General features: G+C 37.2%; 2 pseudogenes; one reads left to right on the top strand and one right to left on the bottom strand.

Annotated features, from left to right (window-relative positions):
- Positions 1-1,941: 1,941 nt before the first annotated feature.
- On the bottom strand, positions 1,942-5,049 carry LOC114505518 (annotated as a pseudogene).
- An 11,885-nt stretch (positions 5,050-16,934) lies between these two features.
- LOC114505929 lies at positions 16,935-17,096 on the top strand (annotated as a pseudogene).
- The last annotated feature ends 247 nt before the right edge of the window (positions 17,097-17,343 follow it).

Genomic DNA, 17,343 nt, shown 5'->3' on the forward strand with positions numbered 1-17,343 from the left:
GGCTTCCCATCTCTGCCCCTCCTACTGGTCTGGATAACTGTTTCTTCTTTAACTCCTTGGTTGTCAGACTTCCATGCAGTTCGATTTCCTGGCCATTCTGGTTGTTTTTTGTTTTTAAATTTGTTGTTGTCCTTCTTTTGGTAGTGTGAGGAGGCACAGTGCATGTACCTACACCTCCATCTTGGCCGGAAATCTCACATTCAGTGAACTTTTTTAAAGAAACATAGAGACAACATTTTTTAATTAAATTGATTTCGGTGACATTAGTTAATAACATTATATAGCTTTCAAGTGTACAACTCTGTAATACATCATCTGTATATTGAATTCTGTGCTCACCACACAAAGTTAAGTCTCCTTCCATCACCATATATTTGACTCCCTTTATCCTCTTCATCCTCCCCCCATTCCCCTTCCCTCTGGTAACCACCATACTGCTGTCAGTGTTTATGAATTTTATTTGGTGATTTCTGTTTTATATCCCACATAGGAATGAAATCATAAGGTTCTTGTTCTTTCACACCTGACTTATTTCACAGCATGATATTCTCAAGATCCATCCATGGTGTCAGAAGTGTCAGTATTTCATCTTTTCTTATGGCTGAGAAGTATTCCATTGTATATATATACCTCATCCTCTCTATCCAATCATTCTTCAGGGGACACAGGTTGTCTCCCTGCCTCAGATACTGTGAATAATGTTGCAATGAACTTAGGGATGCATATATCTTTACAAATATGTTTTAAAAAATTTTGGGTAGATACCCAGAAAAGAGATTGCTGGGTCATATGGTAACTTTATTCTTATTTTTTTTTTTTTTTGAGGAAACTCCTCACTGTTTTCCATAGTGGCTGCACCTGTTTATATTCCCACCAGAAGTATATGAGGGTTCCTTTCAGAAACAACTTCTAAATGAGTTTTGTCTTGTGAAAATAATTGTTGAAGAATGATATATTAAATAGACAATTTCTGTGAGAAGATCTGAGATTAAATATTTACACACTTCAGTATTTTTAAAAGTATAATTGTAAATGTCCTCTATTTAGTAGTCTTGATGATATACAGGGTACTTCAGCACCTGCAGACATAGTATTTTCTGTTAAAAATACTCTATGATTTACAGATTTAAACCAATCAGAGGTGTGAACAACTTCAAATATATTAGCCGTAAAATGCAAGTTTGAAAATGATTGCAGGCAATTTTATTTTAAAAATTTAAAAATAATAAAATCATATTGAAAAATACAGTTTTAAAAATATCAGTGATTATTATAAAAAGAAGTGCTAAGAAATTGATCAGACTATGTGAATATATAACAATAATTACTTATGATAGTTTAAAATGTTTAGATAATCAATATATTGTGAATAACTTATCTCTTGCTTAAATATACACAGATCGTTTTAAAATGACAGCTATTACTTTTGACCATGGTTTTTGCACACCAATATAGTAAAACTAATTTTTGGTGGAAAAAATAAATATCTAAAACCACATAGTATTTTTAGAGCTGTCTTCACTCTCAATTATCTCAGTTTGGACAATTAATAACCCTAACTGTGACATACTTAGCACACTAGCTTTGGCAGTAGCCAGCCAGAGTTTTAATCCCAGCTCTGTGATTAGTAGCTATGTAACCATAAGTACATTGTTCGATCTCTCTCAAACTCGGTTTCTTCATCTTTAAAATGGAGATGATAAAAAATAGCAACTTTCGTATTGGGTTGTTGTGAACATCAAGTAAGATAACATGTATGAAGACACTTAGCACAGCACCTTGGCGTATAGCACTCCCAAAAAACATGAACTATTATTATCACTCTTGTTATTATTATTAAGAAGTTATGGTCATGATTGTTGTCCGATGTTTTTCCTTTTCTGTTTCTTTTCTTTTACAGAAAAACACTCTCAATAAATTTTATGTTGAACTGATGGAACTTCAGGACCTCTTTTCACCCCCTGTAAAAGTGCTCACATCGTACACCCACACTGTCTATCCCTGCTCCCAGTGACCTGGTCTGGGGTCCAGTGAGGGGATGAAGTGAGGGAGATGGGAATAGAACCGGCAAGCATTGGCTCGAGCGTCATCCTCAAGTCTGAGCTCAAGTTTCTTCTCCAACTGCAGCATTATGTGAATCACCCCCAAAATGACATTTTAGTACTATGAAAAAGTAACCTCCCACAAATCTGAAATATAAGGTTTGGGTGAGTCTTGTACCCCTTCTCGCCAAGCATGGTATCTAGAGTATCAAATTAGCCATGAGTTTAATTCATAACCAACAATTCTGAATCCTTCCTCTTTGCAGCTATCACAATCCATTTGTCATCACCTCAAATGTCCACCAGAGGTCCTCTTCTGCTTTGCAGCATTGTCACATTTTCGATCTGCTTTGCAGTTGAATGTAATAAAAGTCAAATTTTTCAGAGGGCTGGTGTTATAAATGCAGTGGCCACAGGCATACACACAGGCACTAGTGTCCCAGCAAAAACCCCAGGAAATAAGAAGCCCCAAAAGCTTTTCTTTAAATTGTTGGCCTCAAGACATGTAGGTAGTACTATCCTGACTGACTTTCTTTAAGGTGTTTCTGGAAGTGTACCTCCTCCTCTGTTGTCAGATTTTCCTTATCAATGACTTGGTGTTCTAACTAACATTAGCAGAATGGTTGCCTGACTTTGGCTTTATCCAGAAAACAAGACTCAGTGATCAAGAAGATTCACCAAATAAAATTATGGTACAGACCAGCATTTTCAAGAGTATTTTCCCTAGAATATTGGCACTGCAAGATGCTCTGCCAGCAAAGGTTCTGCAGTCAACTGATACTGGGAAGCCATAGCCATGGCTTGCAAATTCATAATCGTGTATTAGCACTGCCTATACTCTGCGAAGTCCTGTAGTTAAAAAAAAACAATATTTTTATTTTGTTGAACCCTTGCTCTCCAAATTTACATGATAATGCAGCCTCTCCTTTCTCATTTGTGTGTATGTGATACCTCAAAATTTTAATAGAGTATTCTACAAAACATATTTTGTGAAACATAGATCTAATCTAACCTTTTCAGTTTAAAAATGGGAGGCCCAGTTGGGAGGAGGACTTTCCCAAGACCACATAGTAATAGTGGGTACATAGGCCTTGATTCCAGGTCTTCATATCCTTGTGACTTTTCTTTTAGGAAAGTCTCTCTGCATGTAATCATCTTTGTGCACAAATACATTTTTGTGGACTGTATATTAGTAAGAGTGTGATACTTTTGAAAGTTCAAAGACAAGGACATTTTATAATTTCCAGAGGTTTTATATTGTGAAACCTACAGTTTTATGAGCCCTCAACCTCTCCTAGACTGAGGGTTTCTATCCATAGCTAATAGGCAGGGACCTTGACCACAATTAATGGGACATTATCTGTTGGAGTGATAAAAGTTGAACACCAGAGGGCGCTCGTTCCTCAGTATATCAATTAAAATTTAAGAAGCAGGAAGGGACAGAAGCAGCACCTTTCAGAAGACTGAATCATTGGGTCCTAACTCAGTTCCATTTTTAATTTTTTGAGGTAACTCCACTTCTGAAAATGTATCTAAAGGAAACCAAAACACTAATTCTAAAGAACATATGCACTCCTGTGTTTATCGCAGCATCATTTATAATAGCCAAGGTTTGGAAGCAGCCTAAGTGTCCATCAGTAGATGAATGGATAAAAAAAAACTATGGTACACTTGCACAATGGCCATAAAAAAGAATAAGCTCCTACCCTTTGCAACATCATGGATGGATCTGGACAGTGTTATGCTGAGTGAATAAGCCAGTCAGAGAAAGACAAGTGCAGTATGATTTCACTTATATGTGAAATCTAATGAACAAAATAAGCTAACAAAATATAAACAGACTTATAGATACAGAGAACAAACAGACAGCTGTCAGGCGGGAGGGGCCTTGGGGACTGGGTGGAAAAGGTGAAGGGATTAAGAAAAAACTCATAGACAGCAGTATTATAATTACGAGAGGAAAAAGGGGGATAAATGGTGATGGAAGGAGACTTGACTTGGAGTGGTGAATAAGCAATACCAATGTACAGATGATGTGTTATAGAATTATACACCCAAAACCTCTATAATTTTATTAACCAATGTCAGTCCAATAAACTCAATAAAAAATAAACATAGCCCTGGCTGGTATGGCTCAGTTGACTGAGTGCCAGACTGCAAAGTAAAGGGTCACTGGTTCGATTCCCAGTCAGGACACATGCCTGGGTTGCAGGCCAGGTCCCCGGTGGGGGGCGAGCAAGAGGCAACCACACATTGCTGTTTCTCTCCCTCTCTTTCTCCTTCCCTTCCCCTCTCTCTAAAAATAAATAAAATATTTTTAAAAAATCAAATAAAATTTAAAAAATAAACATAAAGAAGAATGAGAAAAACAAAAGACACTGTCACTGTGAAGGCAATGATAATGGTATTATAAGCATGGAAGACAAATTAGAAAAAAAAAAGGCCGAATAGAACTATATCATGTGTAAAAATCTCTGTTTTATAATCAACAAAAGTAAGATTAAAAAGTAATGTGAAAAAAGTGTGTGTGTGTGTATATACACATACATACATACATACATATATCCTATACAAATCTATGAGACCACCAAATTGCCAAGAACCAAAGTATATCAAGTTCATATTAGATAAAATAATATACAAATGATAACTGCTAATATTTATCGAGCACCTTCTATGTGTTTGGTATTTTATGTGCACTACCTCATTAATACTTAAGCCTATGAGGTAGGTATGATTAGAGTACTGTCTTCATTTTACACATGAGAAAGCTAAGGCTTAAAATCTGAAGTAATTGGCCCAAGTTCACACTACTAAGTAAAATAGACAGTTGAAACCCTTAAGTGTCTCCCTCCAGAGCACTCAACTACTCCTTGCTTCATTCCCATGGCTTATAAGGCCCAGTGAAGCCTAGGTCCTACTTACCTCTCCAGTCTTCCTCATTGCAATTTGTATCGGATAGAATGGAAGTACTTTCAGTTCCTTGAACAGTCTGTGTTCCTTGCATAGGATCTTCTTCTCTCCATCTTTACCTGTCAGTTAATTGTACTCATTCTAATCTCAGCTTAGATATCACTTCCTCCAGAAGCTTCCTCTCCTTTCCAAGTCTGGGTAGATGACCTGCTTCTGTGCTTCTATAGCTCCCCATCATTTCCGCACACTGCATGGCAAGTGCCCATTTCCTGATCTGTGCCCTTTGTTACATTGAAAATTTGGGGAGAGCAGAGAATAAGTGTGTCTTGCCTCCAGTGCATTCCTGGACCCAGGCACAATGCTTGGCATATAGTAAGTTCCCTAGACATACAGAAACTCCTCTACTTGAGACATTTCTTAGAGCCACAAACTTATATGGAGGCCAAATGTCATCAACTCTCTGCCACCAGCAGATGATTATTGACTGTCATTTTGGTCTCTGGCATTGGTGTTCATCAGGCTTGTTTGCAGTGATTTTGCTTAGGTTTGAGCAGTTTAAGGAACATTATTAATATATATCTGTTACATATAAAAGCAGTGAGGATGTTGACACTTCCACTAAGAAGGAACATAGAGTTACAATAGAAATGAAATTAAAATAAATATGTTATGAAAATTACCAGTGTTTCACAAAAATATACACGGGTGATTGAAGAGTGGTAAACATTCTAATGGGCAAACACTCAATCATGCAACATGTGAAGAATGCTGTGCATATAAAGTTAAAAAAAATAAAGACCATGCCCTGACCGGTGTGGCTCGGTGGGTGAACATCTTCCCACAAACTGAAAGGTCGCCCGGTTCGATTCCCAGTCAGGGCACATGCCTCAGCTGTTTTCCAGGTCCCCCATTGGGGTGCATGCAAAAGACAGCCGATTCTCTTGCACATCCATGTTTCTCTCCCTTTCTTTCTCCCTCCCATCCCCTCTCTCTAAAAATAAATAAATAAAATATTTTTAAAAAAGAACCATGTATTTTGATTGAGGAAATGAGAGCCCTAAGCTAATTCCTAAAGAACCTTATTTGGGAGGTGGATTACAAGGTAGAGTTAGAGGTTTTTGCCCACTTTGCAGACATCTCTTTTCAACCCTTTATAACACACTGCTATCCCTAGCTTCTCTGAAAACTATTATTGTGAATCTTGAATTTAAAGATGGAATGGTCAAGAGCCAGGATAATCAGTTCTTATAAAGAAGGGTCACATTCTTAAAGAAAAAAAAGCAGGAATTCCTCCCATTGTGCACCCTCCTGGTCTATTTATACATAATTTTATAAAATATTATCACCTATATTTGGTAATATAATTATCACTGCTTGAGTGACTATTAGAGGCCAGGCACTTCGAAACACTATGCCATTTAATCCTCACAATGTCCCTGTGAGACTGATATTACTTATACAATCTACAGGTTAAGAAACAAAGGCTCTGAAAAGTTAAGTATCTTCCCCAACGTCACACAACTGTGAAGTATTTATGTTGGAATTGGAAGTGTCATTCTGTTGGGTCCAACATGCTTATTACTCAACACCAGCGTGTCTTCCCTATTATCTAATTTCACCCTCACAACAATCATGTGAATGAAGGTAAGAAAACAATTTCCCCCATTTCCAGATGAAAACAGTGCAACCCAGAAATGCTCAAGGTCTCACCACTAGGTAGTGATGGAGCTAAAAGTAAACTAAGATCTTGTATCTCTAAGTCCATGTCACCATACCTTCCACATTGATTTCTTTAAGGCTAATGGTTTGAATCTCGACAAGGGTTGGACCTTCTTAAAGGCCCAGGTGTATGCGCCTGGGGAAGCGGTAAAGGAAGGGCTTGTTTGCTCTGTGGGATGAGGAAGAGAAAAAGCAGCAGTGGCTGTGCCCTTGGATTTTGTCCCCTAGCTACTAGGCCCTTCCCACTGCTCTGGACTTAGTTAACCTTCCTAATCTGTCCAGTGGAAATTGCTCATTGCTGACCTTTAGTCTTGAAATGCAATCCATGGAATGTTATTCAGTCATGATTAAGAAGAAAATCCTGTCATTTGTGACAACAGGGATGGACCTTGAGAGCATTATCCTTTTTTTTAATTGAATTTATCAGGGTGACATAGGTTCACAAAATCACTCAAGTTTCAACTATAAAACTCAACAAAACATCATCTGCACACTGCATCGTATGCCCATTGCCCCAAACAAAGTCCCTTTCTGCCCCCATTTCCCCACCTTTGCCCACCTCCTCCTACTCCCACCCCCCTTTTCCTCTGTCTATCACCACTCTGTGTCTGTGTCATGTGTTATATCTATATCTATATCTATATCTATATCTATCTATATTGTTTTTGTTTAATCTCTTCACCTTCTTTATCCAGGTCCACAATCAGTCCTCCCCTCTCACAGTTGTCAGTCTGTTCCATGTATCCATGTCTTTGTTTCTATTTTGTTGATTTTTTAAATTAGATTCCACATATAAGTGAGATCATATCATACTTGTCTTTCACCAACTGGCTTATTTCACCTAACATAATGCTATCACAAAAGGTAAGATTTCCTTCTTTTTTATAGCTGTATTGTATTCCATTGTACAAATATACCACCACTTTAAAAAAAAAAATGTTCAGTTACACTTGTCCCAAATTTTCCCCCTGTTGCTCTTCCCTGCCTTGTCCAACTCCTGCTTCCAAAGACAATTCCTATCCCATGGTCCTTGACCCTGATTCGTTTGTACATGTTCCTTGACATGACCCTTCTCCTTCTTTCCCCTGTTATCCCCCTCACCCCTCCCCTCTGGTCACTGTCAGGTTTTTTTTTTTTTTAATTTCCATGTCTCTCATTCCATTTTGCTAATTTGTTCATTTTGTTGATTATGTTCCACTTATAGGTGAGATCATATGGTATTTGTCTTTCACCACCTGGCTTATTTCACTTAGCATAATGCTCTCCAGTTTCATCCATACTGTCATGAAAGGTAGGAGTTCCTTCTTTTTTACTGCTGTGTAGTATTGCATCATGTAAACTTACCACAGTTTTTTGATCCACTCATTTACTGATGGGCATGTAGGCTTTTTATAGCACTTTGCTATTGTAAATAAAGCTGTTATGAACATTGGGATGAATAGGTTTTTTTGGATTGGTGTTTCAGGGCTCTTAGGGTATAATCCCAGCAGCAGAATTGCTGGGTCAAAAGGCAGTTCCATTTTTAGTTTTCTGAGGAAATTCCTTACTGTTTTCCACCAACAGTGGCAAACAGTCTACATTCCCACCAACAGTGCACTAAGGTTCCCTTTTCTCCGCAACCTCTCCAGCACTTTTTTCTTGATTTGTTAATGATGGCCATTCTGACTGGTGTAAAGTGGTATCTTGTTGTGCTTTTTAAAAACATATATATATGTGTGTGTGTGTGTGTGTGTGTGTGTGTGTGTTTTATCTTATGTTTTAAGTATATTTTATTGATTATGCTATTACAGTTGTCCCAATTTTTCTCCCCTTTACCCCCCTTCACCCTGAACCCTCCACCCATCAGCATTTCACCACCTTAGTTCATGTCCATGGGTTGTACATGTAAGTTCTTTGGCTTCTCCATTTCTTATACTATTCTTAACCTCCCCCTATTTTATGCCTACCATTTATGCTTCTTATTCCCTGTACCTTTCCCCTGAATTCTCCCTTCCCCCTACCCACTGATAACCCTCCATGTGATCTCCATTTCCATGCTTCTGTTCCTATTCTAGTTGTTTGCTTAGTTTTTGTTTTTGTGTTTTTTTAGGTTCAATTGTTGATAGTTGTGAGTTTGTTGTTTTTTAACTGTTCATAGTTTTTGGTATCCTTCTATTTCTCAGGTAAATGTTTAACATTTCATATAATAAGGGATTGGTGATGATGAACTCCTTTAATTTGATCTTATCTGAGAAGCACTTTATCTGCCTTTCCATTCTAAATGGTAGCTTTGTGGGATAGAGTATTCTTCGACATAGGTCCTTGCCTTTCATGACCTGAATGGGATACTTCTTTCCAGCCCCTTCTTGCCTGCAAGTTTTCTTTGGAGAAATCAGCTGATAGTTTTATGCGAACTTCTTTGTAGGTAACTGTTTCCTTTTCTCTTGTTGCTTTTAAGATTCTCTCCTTATCTTTAATCTTGGCTAATGTTATTATGATGTACCTTGATGTGTCCCTCCTTGTGTCAACTTTCTTTGGGACTCTCTGGGCTTCCTGAACTTCCTGGAAGTCTATTTCCTTCACCAGACTGGGAAAGTTTAACTTCATTATTTTTTTCAAAGAAGTTTTCAATTTCTTGCTCTTCTTTTCCTTCTGGCACCCCTATGATTCAGATTTTGGAGCACTTAAAGTTGTCCCAGAAATACCTAAGCCTCTCCTCATTTTTTAAAAAAAAATTGTTTCTGCATTCTGTTCTGGTTGGGTATTTCTTCCTTTTGTTCCAAATCTTGATTAGAGTCCTGGTTTCCTTCCCTTCACTGTTGGTTCCCTGTATATTTTGCTTTATTTTTCCTTCAGTAGCCTTCATTCCTTCCTTCATTTTGTGGCCAAGCTCAATCAGTTCTGTGAGCATCCTGATTACCAATGTTTTGAACTCTGCATAGAGTTCAAAATAGGTTGTCTATCTCCTCATTGCTGAGCTCTTTTTCTGGAGTTTTGATCTATTATCTCATTTGGGCCATATTTCTTTGTCGCAGCACACCTGTTACATCATAAGGGGATAGAGTCTTAGGTATTTGCCAGGGTGGGGCAACCCTCATTGCTGCTTTGTGGCACTGCCTGTGGGGGAGGGGTCAGAGAGGGAACAATGCCACTTGCTAGCTCCCCTCTAGCCCCACTTTCCAATGAACTTTCCTGGGAGGGTGGGAATTTCTCCTGCCTTCACAACCCCACAGTATTTTACAGCTAGAAGTTTAGAGTCTTTAGTGTCCTGGTCAGCCAACCCTGCCTCACCAACGTGGTCCACCACTTTGCTGTGGGTCTTCTCTGCCCACCCAGCTGCCCATCTCTGCCCCTCCTACTGGTCTGGATGAATGTTTCTTTAACTCCTTGGTTGTCAGAGTTCCATGCAGTTTGATTTTTTGGCAGTTCTGGTTGTTTATTGTTTTTAAATTGGTTAGTATCCTTCCTTTGGTTGTGTGAGGAAGAAAAGAGTTTCTACCGACACCTCCATATTGGCTAGAACACTTCCTTGTGATTTTAATTTGCATCTCTCTGATGAGCAGTGATGTTGAATATCCTTTTGTATGCCTATGGGCCCTCTGTATGTCCTCCTTGGAGAAGTGTCTGTTCAGGTCCTTAGCCCATTTTTTAATTGGATTGTTTATCTTCCTGGAGTGGAGTTGTGTGAGTTCTTTATATATTTTGGAGATCAAACCCTTGTCCAAGGTATCATTGGCAAATATGTTTTCCCTTGCTGTTGTTTCCCTTTTTATTTTCCTGATGTTTTCTTTAGCCATGCAGAAGCTTTTTAATTTGATGTAGTCCCATTTGTTCATTCTTTCTTTTATATCCCTTGCCTTAGGGGATATATTGGTGAAAATATTGCCGTGTAAAATATATAAGATTTTCCTCCCTGTGTTGTCCTCTAGGACTTTTATGGTGTTACTACTTATATTTAAGTCTTTTATACGTCTTGAGTTCGTTTTTGTGTGTAGTGTAAGTTGGTAGTCGAGTTTCATTTTTTTCATGTAGCTGTCCAGATCTCCCAACACCATTTGTTGAAGAGGCTATTTTTACTCCATTTTATGCTCCTACCCCTTTTGTCAAATATTAATTGACCATAGAGACTTGGGTTTATTTCTGGGCTCTCTATTCTGTTCCATTGATCCATGTATTTGTTCTTATGCCAGGAACATACTGTTTTCATTACAGAGGCCTTGTAATACAGTTTGATATCAGGTATTGTGATCCCTCCTACTTTGTTCTTCTTTCTCAAAATTGCTGAGGCTATTTGAGGTCATTTATGGTTTCATATAACTTTTTGAAATATTTGTTCTATATCTTTGAAATTTGTTGTTATTTTGATAGGGATTATGTTGAATCTATAGATTGCTTTTGGTAGTATGGACAGGTTAATGATGTTAATTCTTCCATTAACAGAAAGGGAGATTTTGAAAAATTCCATTTACAATTGCCTCAAAAAGAATAAAATACCTAGGAATAAATCTAAGCAAGGATGTAAAAGACCTGTACTTGGAAAATTATAAGACACTGAAGAAGAAAACTGAAGAAGGTACAAATAAGTGGTAGCACATACCATGTTCATGGACAGGAAGAGTTAACATAATTAAACTGTCTATACTTCCCTAAGTAATCTATAGATTCGATGCAATTCTTATCAAGATTCCAAAGACATATTTCATAGAACTAGAACAAATATTTCAAAACTTTATATGGAAACACAAAAGGACCCGCATACCAATAGCAATCCTGAGAAAGAAGAATAAAGTTGGAGGAATCACTCTACCTAATGTCGAAGTATACTATAAGGCCATAGTAATCAAAACAACATAAAAACTGAGACATAGATCAATGGAACAGAATAGAGAGCCCAGAAATAAACCCACAATTTTATAGTCTATTAATATTTGACAGACGAAGCAAGCATATACAATGGGCTAAAGACAGTTTATTCCATAAATGGCATTGGCAAAATTGGACAGACACATGCAGAAAAATGAAACTAGACCATCTTTGTACACCACACACAACAATAAATTCAAAGTGGATCAAAGAGTTAAATGTTAGACCAGAGACCATAAAAATCATAGAAGAAAATATAGGCAGCAAAATCTCAGACATAACTCATAACAATATTTTATAAGATATATCCCCCTAGGCAAGGGAAACAAAAGAAAAAATAAATAAATTGTACTACATCAAACTAAAAAGTTTTTGTACAGCCAAGGAAACCATCAATAAAATAAACACAACCTGCAGAATGGGAGAACATATTTACTGATACATCTCATAAGGGGTTAGTATGCAAAGTTTATAAAGAACTTAACAGCAACAAAACTCAACACCAAAAAACCAAACAACCCAATTAAAAAATGGACAAATCACCTCAATAGACACTTCTTGAAAGAGGACATACAGATGCCCAATACACATATGAAAAGATGCTCAACATCACTAGTCATCAGAGACATGCAGTTTAAAACCACAATGAGCTATCACCTCACCCAGGTCTGAATAGCCATCACCAATAAATTAACAAACAACAAGTGCCAGTGAGGATGTGAAACGAGGGGAACCCTTTTGCACTGTTGGTGGGAATGCAGATTGGTTCAGCCACTGTGAAAGGTGGTATGGAGATATATAAAAAAACTAAAAATGGATCTTCTTTTTGACCCAGTGGTCCACTTCTGGGAATATATCTGAAGGAACCCAAAATACTAATTCGAAAGAACATAAGCACCCCTATGTTCATTGCAGTATCATTTACAATTGCCAAGATATGGAAGCAGCCCAAGTATCCATCAGTAGATGAATGGATGAAACAGCTATGGGACATTTACACAATGGCATAATACTCGGCCATAAAAAAAAGAAAGTTTTACCCTTAGTAACAGCATGGATGGACTTGGAGAACATTATGCTAAGTGAAATAAATCAGTCAGAGAAAGAAAAATACATATGATTTCATTCATATGTGGAATCTAATGAACAAACTGAAGTAACAAGCAAAATAGAGACAGACTCATAGATATAGAGCAGGATGACAGCTAAGAGTGGGTGGGTAGGGGGGGTAGAAGGATTGATCAAAAAAGAAAAAAGACTCATGGACATGGACAACAAGGTGGTGATTGTGGGGGAGAGGAGGGTATAAAGGGACTAAAGGGTAATGGACAAATGCAATAAAAATTATTAAAAAGATTACATCTAAGTAATGATGTGTATAATCTTAATGGAAATATCATAAAATTTTATTTTTATTCATAAAAATTTATTAAAAGTCACTTGAAAAAGTCTTAGCTTAAAGTACAAAAACAGATAGCTGGCTATATTCGACCTGCAAGTCATAGCTTCTTAATCCCTGTTCCAGAACAGTGGTTTTCAAACTTCAGAGTGTATCACAATCACTAGGAGTGCTTTTTAGAATACAAATTTCTTAGCTACACCCTCAGACTTCCAAATTTAGTAGGTTTGGAATGGAGCCTGAAATTTGCATTTCTAATAAATTTCTAGTTGGTACTGATGTCACACTTTGAGAATCACTTCTGTAGAACAGAATGAGAGGATGTGCTTTACCCAAAACCATGATTTACCATATGATATAGTAACTCATTTAGTATTGGTTCATAGATAGCAAATATACCAATGCAACAAATTGAACATGTAGAAATAGACCCATATGTATACGGACACTTGAAATATGCTGAGGTGGCCCTGCAGATCAGGGGAGAAACACAGTTTGTTTGTTTGTTTGTTTGTTTGTTTGTTTGTTTGTTTTCAATAAATGGTGCTCAAATGGATTTCAATATTTGAAAATATGAAACCTGACCCTAACCTCATTCCATACCTGCAAAATCTATTCCAAGTGGATTGATTATAAATCTAAATGTGAAGGTTATAACAATAATTCTTCTGAGAAGAAAATATTCTTCAGATCTTATGGTAAGGAAATATTTCTTAGTATACAAAAAGCTCTAATCATCGTGGAAAAGATGGATAAATTGGACTGAAGTAAATTAAGAACCTCTGTTCATCAAAAGATACAAATTAAGACTGTGAAAAGGCAAGCTACTATGTATAATACAATTAATACAATAGCCATTAGCCTTATGTGGTTACTGAACACAAGAAATGTGACTCATCCAAATGGAGATGGGCTATGTGTGTCAAATACACTCTGTTTTTATTTAAATTTTTAAAAACATGTTTATTGATAAGAGATGGAGAGAGAGAAACATTGAATGGTTGCCTCCCACATTCACCCCAACTGGGGATCAAATCCACAACTAAGGTTATGTACACTGACTGGGAATGGAACCTCCAACCTTTTGGTGTATGGGATGATGCTCCAACCAACTGAGCCATACCAGGCAGGGCTACACTCTGGATTTTGGGAACCTGGCATAAAAATATAAAATATTTAATTAATATTTTTATATCGATTGCATGTTGAAATGAAAATATTTTGGATACATTGCATGTGATGGTTACTTTTATGTGTGAGCTTAACTGGGTAATGGGGTGCCCGGATATTTGGTCAAATACTATTCTGAATATGTCTGTGAGTTTTATTTTATGAAATTAACATTAGAATTGGGAGACTGAGCCAAGCTGATTGCTCTTCCTATGTGGATGGGCTCCATCCAATCAGTTGAAGTCCTGAACAAAAAGGCTGACCCTCCCAAGAGTGAATGGTAATTTCCTCTTTCTTGCCTAACTGCTGGGTCAGGATATCAGTGCTTTCCTGCCTTTGGACACTAGCTGAAACATCAGCTCTTTTGGGATCTTACTTCTGCTGGTTTTGTGGACTGGAACTACACCAACAGCTCTTGTGAGTCTCCAGTTTGCTAACTGCAGCTCTTGGGACTTCTCAGCCTCCATCATCATGTGAGCCAATTCCTCATAATAAATCTCTCTCTCCCTCTCTCTCTCCATACACACACACACACACACACACACACACACACACACATATATATATTTCTGTCTGTTTCTCTGAAGACTCTGAAGAACTCTAATACATTGGGTTAAATAAAGTATATTAAAATTAATTTTACCTGTTCATATTTGGCTTTTTAAAAATGGTTACCAGAAATTTTAAAATTATACATGTGGCTCATACTTTATTTCTATTGGCCAGATCTAGTCCAAAATATATAAAACAATAAGAAGAAGACAGATTACTCATAAGATAAATGGCAAAATATTTGAACAGGAACACCACAAAAGAGGAAATCCAAATGGCCAAATAAAATATGAAAAAGATGCTCAATCTTAGTAATCAAGGAAATGGAAACAAAAATCACAATGATGATGACAAAAAATAACAAGCATATAAGGAAGGAAACCACCATGAATGGGTCAGCAGAAATAATAAAGAACAAATTAATATCCCCCAAACCCTTCAGATATTGGAATTATCTGATGCAGGATGTAAAGTTATTAATATAAGAGAAATATTTAATTAAAGAAATTACTACAAAAATGAGCAAGCAACAACAGACAATCAAAATGACCAGGTAGACCCACATAAGGAGCAAATAGGACTTATAGAAATAAAAATATAAGTTACTGAAATTAAAAATTCAATAAATTCATTAAATACATTAATCAGAAAATTGGGCACTGAACACAGAGTTACTTTATTGGAAAACAGGTCTAAGTTAATGATCCAGAACACAGCCTTAAAGATGGAAAACATTAAAGAGAAATAAGAGAGCCCTGGACAATGTGGCTCTCTCAATGTGGCACAGGGTCACTGGCTGGACTCCCTGGGCAAGGCAGGTACCTGAGTTGTGCATTCTGTCTCAGTCCCAAGTAGGGAGTGTGGAAGGAGGTGACCAATTGATGTTTCTCTCTCACATTGACATTTCTTTTCCTCTCTTTCTCCCTCCCTTCCCTTCTCTCTGAAAATAAATAAATAAAATCTTTTTAAAAATTAAAAAGAGAGCCCTGGCTGGTGTAGCTCAGTGGATTGAGCTCAGGCTGTGAACCAAAGCATGACAGGTTCAATTTCCAGTCAGGGCACATGCCTGGGTTGCAGGCCATGGCCCCCAGCAACCGCACATTGATGTTTCTCTCTCTCTCTTTCTCCCTCCCTTCCCTCTCTAAAAATAAATAAATAAAACCTTTTTAAAAAATTAAAAAGAGAGTTAAGAGGCATAGAGGATACATTGAGAAGCTCTAACATGTTAAATTTAGTTCCAAGGGGCAGATAAGAGAAAGCATGGAGGAGAGTCAATATTTGAAAAACAAATAATGGCTGAGAATTTTCCAGAACTAATGAAAGACATGAATGCACATGCAAATGAAGTACTATTATTTATCAAGCAGGACAAATAAAAACAAATCCACACTTCTCCATATTGAAACTGTATAACACCTGCTGCAAAGAAGCATTCTTACATATAAATAAGAGTGGTAAATCAGATCATCTATAATGGAACAAAAAATAAGCTAACAGCGATTCTTTGGTGTAATACTGGAAGCTGGAAGACAGTGTATTAATGTTAGCTTAATTTTTGAAGTGTTGAGGAAAAACTAACCAGGCAACTAAGAATTGTGTGACTAAAAAAATATTTTAAGACAGACAGAGTTAAAACAAAAACATGCTCAGTTAATGGAAACAAATTTATACCAATAGACCTACACCAAGTAAATTTCTAAGAGATGTACTTGAGAAAGAAAGTAAATTAACTGAGAGAGAAGTTCTGATATGCCAAAAGGAATAATGAGGAAAAATTGGCAAATATGTAAATTAATCTAGATCTTGTATAAAATAATTTGTTCCTTTAGTCAGCATGTATTTAGCATTTGCTGTAGTAGGCTGACAAATATCCACCTAAAGATACCAGGTCCTAATCCTTGAAGCCAGTAAAATGTCATTTTATTTTTAAAAAAGAAGGAGGGGTTGAACATGTGATTCAGGATTTTGAGATGAAGTATCTTAAATTATTTGGGTGGGCCCAAAATGTCATCACAAGTGTCCTTATAGGAGAGAGGCAGAGAGAGATTACAGACAGAAGAGAGGAAAACCATGTGATGGAAAGCAGACTCAGAGAGAGAAGATGCTACATTGCTGGCTTTAGAGATGAAGGAAGGAGACAGGAGCCAAGAAATGCAAGAAACACAGCTCTAGATATTGGAAAAGACCAGGGAACTAATTCTCACCTAGAGCTTCTGCAGGAGTGTCCAACCTTTCAGCATCTCTGACCACACTTGAAAAAGGAGAGTTGTCTTGGGCCACATTAAATATATTGTGATATCGCTTCTCGGCCTTTTGGCTAAGATCAAGTGTAAATACATTGTGATACATAATCACAAAAATATCTCATGTTTTAAGTAAATTTATGATTTTGTTTTGGGCTACATTCACAGCCATCCTGGGCTGCATGAGGCCCATCGACCACAGGTTGGGCACCCCCGCAGGGAATGTGGCCTTGCCAACATATTGATTTCAGCCCCGTGAAGTTGATTTCTGACTTGTGGCTTGTAGAACTGTGAGAACATTCCTGCAGCTTTAAGTTACTAAATTTGTGGTAATTTGTTACAGCAGCCACAGGAAACTAAATGTACCTATGATGGCTGGACATTGCTCTAAGTGTTTTGAGATACATCAATCAAGAAAACAAAGGTATCTGCCCTAATGGAGCTTAAGCTCCATATAAAAAAG

This window comes from Phyllostomus discolor, chromosome X (assembly GCF_004126475.2).
Source record: "Phyllostomus discolor isolate MPI-MPIP mPhyDis1 chromosome X, mPhyDis1.pri.v3, whole genome shotgun sequence".
NCBI classification, from domain to species: domain Eukaryota; kingdom Metazoa; phylum Chordata; class Mammalia; order Chiroptera; family Phyllostomidae; genus Phyllostomus; species Phyllostomus discolor.